Raw genomic sequence first — 6772 nt, 5'->3', positions numbered from 1 at the left:
TGGGCCCAGGCCAGACGATCCAGGCGATGCTGAGCTGTCAAGACAGGACGTTGAGCAGGACGCCGATTTACCAGGTTCTACCCACCAAGGCGTCGGCGTACAGTTCTGGTACTGACGGGTTGTCCATGTACCCCGATTGTGTTACGGGCTGTGTTATCGGCAGTTTCGAATAGATCTCGCTGGTGTTGATGGACAAGACGGCGATCTTCTCGGGCTGTTGTTATCCGGGGTCTACCACGTCTTGGTAAGTCGCAGGTACTGTTAGTGGCATGAAAACGTTGCTGCAGGCGATAAACCGTGATGACATTTACTCCAAATGCCCTAGCAACTTGCTGAACTGATTGTCTGGCATCAAGTCTTCCGATCGCCTGTTGGCGCTTCTCTGGTGATAGTCTCGGCATCGCGCCTGTGTCGCAGAAATGAATGTTGTAACAGTTTTGTGAGTACGGTACAGCTTTGCCTGAACACTCTGAACACGAAAAGCTGATTTTCCACATTATGTACGTGCTGAAAGTTGTCCCCATGACGGTTTGGGATCCCCGTCAACAAGACCTCGCGTGTGACACAGATAACGGCAAACACGGTTCTGACAAGATAAGACCGCTAAAACAACACGTGCAGAACACGGTAGTATCATGCTTTTCTTTTTGTTTCAAGTCCATAAAGGTTTAATTAACGCATCCTTTATTTGCGTTTCTTTTGCCTCCGAGTTTAGTTGCGTATACAAAAAACACGACAGTGACCTGGACAATTGGGTAGGGTCCATTATACTAGGTACATGTCTTCAGGTCATGAAACCCTTACTGCATGTTAAAGGCACAGTACGCCTCCCGTAAACCATCACATAATTATACTGTCAGGCTTTTACACACAGTACAAACACCCTTTCGTTTAAACACTTACCACTTGAGAACATCCTAGGTGTCCCACGTAAAGAGCGAGCAATTTTCAAAGAATTAATTTTGCGGATTTTCTGATCAGACAATTGGACGGTGCGTTTTGGCGCTAGACCTAACTTTTAAAATCTATATAATAAATTGACAGCTTGTTACACAAACATTCTTAAATCACAAAAGAATTCTTTTTTCATCAAGACAAGATCAGTACAATTCGAAGTTTTGTAAGTTTGAGAAAAAAAACCCGACAGTGGGGTCGCAAGGTCGTGGCTCTCGTAGCAGACGACGGTTATGCCTATCGCCAGTTTCTCTGAACACACACCTTTAAGTAAAAAAAAAAAGCCCGAAAGTGGGGTCACGAAAAGGTCGTGCTTCTCGTAGCAGACGACGGTTATGCCTTTCGCCAGTTCCTCTGAACAGTCAAAAGCCATCGCTAGAGTTCGTGTGAATCGCAGCCGTTTGTTGCGTTTAGATTCGTAGGTACATAATAACGTGCTCTTGGTCCAGCTGTGAAATGGGATAAGATCATCCCTCCACCTGGACACACACCAACACTCAACACCCTGACTGCTCGCTTTAATGAATTTCAGATTTTCTTCCTAATTCCGTGTGTGTGTGTGTCATAACAAAAATCCCCAAGCTGCACAAAGAGCAGCCTGTTTGTTCATTGTTGGTATGTGACCAAGTGCAGGGACGGTCCTATCTCAGGTATGTGACCAAGTGCAGGGAAGGTCCTATCTCAGGTATGTGACCAAGTGCAGGGAAGGTCCTATCTCAGGTATGTGACCAAGTGCAGGGAAGGTCCTATCTCAGGTATGTGACCAAGTGCAGGGAAGGTCCTATCTCAGGTATGTGACCAAGTGCAGGGAAGGTCCTATCTCAGGTATGTGACCAAGTGCAGGGAAGGTCCTATCTCAGGTATGTGACCAAGTGCAGGGAAGGTCCTATCTCAGGTATGTGACCAAGTGCAGGGAAGGTCCTATCTCAGGTATGTGACCAAGTGCAGGGAAGGTCCTATCTCAGGTATGTGACCAAGTGCAGGGAAGGTCCTATCTCAGGTATGTGACCAAGTGCAGGGAAGGTCCTATCTCAGGTATGTGACCAAGTGCAGGGAAGGTCCTATCTCAGGTATGTGACCAAGTGCAGGGAAGGTCCTATCTCAGGTATGTGACCAAGTGCAGGGAAGGTCCTATCTCAGGTATGTGACCAAGTGCAGGGAAGGTCCTATCTCAGGTATGTGACCAAGTGCAGGGAAGGTCCTATCTCAGGTATGTGACCAAGTGCAGGGAAGGTCCTATCTCAGGTATGTGACCAAGTGCAGGGAAGGTCCTATCTCAGGTATGTGACCAAGTGCAGGGAAGGTCCTATCTCAGGTATGTGACCAAGTGCAGGGAAGGTCCTATCTCAGGTATGTGACCAGGTGCAGGGAAGGTCCTATCTCAGGTATGTGACCAAGTGCAGGGAAGGTCCTATCTCAGGTATGTAAAAGCCTGGCCAGATGTGAGGCGGTGAGCCAAGCTGTTTACACGGGAAGGAGTGTGTCGATTGACGATCACATTTGACAGGCCAAGAGTGTTACGTGTTACTTCGTTGACATAACTTTCACCCATCTTATTATACCAATTAGAACATCTTTGTGACACTGGGCACGATTCTCGTGTAGCAATATGTACCTAAATGGAAGACTGAATATTTTTCTTTTAACATGTTTTTTTAAGAGAGCACACACACAGTATACATACACACACATGCGCATTCACACACAGACACACACACACACACACACACACACACACACACACACACACACACACATACACAAACTTCTCTCTCTCTCACACACATACACACTATCTATCTATAGCTCTCTTCTTCTCACACACACACACACACACACACACACACACACACACACACACACACACACACACACACACACACACACACACACACACATACATACACACACACACACACACTCTCTATTTTTTTTCCACACACATACACACACACAAGCACACACACACACACACATTTTTCTCACACACATACACACACACACACATACACACACACACGCGCGCGCGCGCGCGCACACACACACACACACACACGTACACACACACACATAGGGTCGATTTATACGCACCGATTTAAGAAGACCTTCACGCATACCTTTAAGTCAAAGTGAATCGTGCAATTTTCTAAATAATGACAATTTAAAAACAGTTTCAGAAGCGTACAAGTTGCGTTAACACAGCAGTGACCTCCACAACTGTACAATCAATCAATATAATCATTTGTGATTTGAGATTTAATGTTCGAGCATGTATTTGTACAGCGTCTAAAGTCCCTTACGCACAGGAAGCTGGCGTGTGCAGCTGCCAGTCAGTAGCACGCAATGTAAAACTTTTATTTATTCCCCAACAGTTGCAGGGAGAGGAACAGTTAGGTCTCAGTGCCTGATAATCATAACAGAAACATTGATTACTTCCTCTCATAGGTCGTAACTATGCATTAAACTGTTATGTATGCTTAGAGTTTGAAGGATAAACTTACCAAGCGTCTGGATTCTGCTTCCTTCGATGATTTTATTTCCCCCTGGAAGAAAAAATAAATTGTTATTCAGACATATAATATGAATATCATGCAAACAACAAAGATCAAATCATGCAGTTTTAGCCACCCTTCCTTCCGTGTTAACAGTTTGGTTCACTAGTGGCTTTAACAAGATTAGTTCTTACAAAAATAACAATTTGTACAAAGAGTACCAAGGCTGCTGGTCTGTATGTGACCAAGTGGAGGGATGGTACGTCTTATCCCAGGTATAAGCCTGGTCAGGTATGAGCCGTTGGGCCACACGGGAAGGGGTGTGCCGATTGACCATCACACTTGAGAGGTCAAGTAGAGGCACATTTTCTGCTTTCTCTCACAGTTCGTAACTATTCATTAAAACTATGTTACGTATGCCTGGCGTTTGAAGCATAAACTTACCCACCAACTGTCTCGCAGTTCCTCTCTTCCTGACTGAAACGGAAAAAAGGATGATTATTAATCAGATATACAGAATATGAATATCATGCAATAAATAAATACCAACTCATGCAGTTTTTCTTTGATGCACCTTTCTTTTCGTGTAAACAGTTGGGCTCACCGCCTCATATCTAGCCAGGCATTTACACGGGATAAGTCCATCCCTCCACCTGGTCACACACCAACACTCAACACCCTGACTGCTTGCTGTGGTCAGTTGGGATTGTTGGATGATTTCATTTAAGATTTTCTTCCTTGTGGCTTTTACACAATTGATTCATAAAAAATCCCCAACGTGCATAAAGAGTGCCCTGGCTGTTCATTGTTGGTATGTGACCAAGTGGAGGGATGGTTTTATCTCATGTAAAAGCCTGGCGAGATCTGAGACGGTGAACCGAACTGTTTACACGGTAAGGAGGGTGCTGATGGAGGATTATATTTAACATATCATGAGTCATACACACCCACACACGCACCCCCCCACACACACACTTCACCATGTAACGTACAGAGGAGGCGTGAAGGGGGGGGGGGTATTATTCTTCAATTGTTTTTAAAGAACGTGTACGTGTTACGTCATCGAATGTACCTTTAACGACACACGTGCTAGTCACCACAACGTGTGAAATGGATTGTGCAAAGCGGCCGTGATGATCCTGATGTGTTAGTTTCTTAATGATCTCCGTCTGTATAAGTTTAGCATAGCAAACAATTATCAGGAAAATGTGCATTACATGTATTGGAATTGTATGCATGTCTTCAAGAACTGAACACTGAGTGTTGGTGGATGTATAAACACCGAATAGAGAAGTGAATCGTGCAATTATGTCAATAATGAACATTCGAAAGTAGTTGCGTATACAAAAAACACGACAGTGACCTTGACAATTGGGTAGGGTCCATTATACTAGGTACATGTCTTGAGGTCATGAAACCCTTACTGCATGTTAAAGGCACAGTACGCCTCCCGTAAACCATCACATAATTATACTGTCAGGCTTTTACACACAGTACAAACACCCTTTCGTTTAAACACTCACCACTTGAGAACATCCTAGGTGCCCTACGTAAAGAGCGAGCAATTTTCAAAGAATTAATTTTGCGGATTTTCTGATCAAACAATCGGACGGTGCGTTTTGGCGCTAGATCTAACTTTTGAAATCTATATAATAAATTGACAGCTTGTTACACAAACATTCTTAAATCACAAAAGAATTCTTTTTTCATCAAGACAAGATCAGTACAATTCGAAGTTTTGTAAGTTTGAAATAAAAAGCCCGAAAGTGGGGTCACGCAAGGTCGTGGTTCTCGTAGCAGACGACGGTTATGCCTATCGCCAGTTCCTCTGAACACACACCTTTAAGTTAAAAAAAAAGCCCGAAAGTGGGGTCACGCAAGGTCGTGCTTCTCGTAGCAGACGACGGTTATGCCTTTCGCCAGTTCCTCTGAACAGTCAAAAGCCATCGCTAGAGTTCGTGTGAATCGCAGCCGTTTGTTGCGTTTAGATTCGGAGGTACATAATAACGTGCTCTTGGCCCAGCTGTAAAATGGGATAAGATCATCTCTCCACTTGGACACACACCAACACTCAACACCCTGACTGCTTGCTGTGGTGAGTTGAAATTGTTTGATGAATTTCAGATTTTCTTCCTTGTGGCTTCTATCAACTTAATTCATAACAAAAAAAACCAAGCTGCACAAAAAGCAGCCTGTTTGTTCATTGTTGGTATGTGACCAAGTGCAGGGAAGGTCCTATCTCAGGTATGTGACCAAGTGCAGGGAAGGTCCTATCTCAGGTATGTGACCAAGTGCAGGGAAGGTCCTATCTCAGGTATGTGACCAAGTGCAGGGAAGGTCCTATCTCAGGTATGTGACCAAGTGCAGGGAAGGTCCTATCTCAGGTATGTGACCAAGTGCAGGGAAGATCCTATCTCAGGTATGTGACCAAGTGCAGGGAAGGTCCTATCTCAGGTATGTGACCAAGTGCAGGGAAGGTCCTATCTCAGGTATGTGACCAAGTGCAGGGAAGGTCCTATCTCAGGTATGCGACCAAGTGCAGGGAAGGTCCTATCTCAGGTATGTGACCAAGTGCAGGGAAGGTCCTATCTCAGGTATGTGACCAAGTGCAGGGAAGGTCCTATCTCAGGTATGTGACCAAGTGCAGGGAAGGTCCTATCTCAGGTATGCGACCAAGTGCAGGGAAGGTCCTATCTCAGGTATGTGACCAAGTGCAGGGAAGGTCCTATCTCAGGTATGTGACCAAGTGCAGGGAAGGTCCTATCTCAGGTATGCGACCAAGTACAGGGAAGGTCCTATCTCAGGTATGTGACCAAGTGCAGGGAAGGTCCTATCTCAGGTATGTGACCAAGTGCAGGGAAGGTCCTATCTCAGGTATGTGACCAAGTGCAGGGAAGGTCCTATCTCAGGTATGTGACCAAGTGCAGGTAAGGTCCTATCTCAGGTATGTGACCAAGTGCAGGGAAGGTCCTATCTCAGGTATGTGACCAAGTGCAGGTAAGGTCCTATCTCAGGTATGTGACCAAGTGCAGGGAAGGTCCTATCTCAGGTATGTGACCAAGTGCAGGGAAGGTCCTATCTCAGGTATGTGACCAAGTGCAGGGAAGGTCCTATCTCAGGTATGTGACCAAGTGCAGGGAAGGTCCTATCTCAGGTATGTGACCAAGTGCAGGGAAGGTCCTATCTCAGGTATGTGACCAAGTGCAGGGAAGGTCCTATCTCAGGTATGTGACCAAGTGCAGGGAAGGTCCTATCTCAGGTATGTGACCAAGTGCAGGGAAGGTCCTATCTCAGGTATGTGACCAAGTGCAGGGAAGGTCCTATCT

Source organism: Littorina saxatilis, linkage group LG11 (assembly GCF_037325665.1).
Source record: "Littorina saxatilis isolate snail1 linkage group LG11, US_GU_Lsax_2.0, whole genome shotgun sequence".
Taxonomy (NCBI): Eukaryota; Metazoa; Mollusca; class Gastropoda; order Littorinimorpha; family Littorinidae; genus Littorina; species Littorina saxatilis.
Note: the sequence above shows the minus strand (reverse complement) of the source record.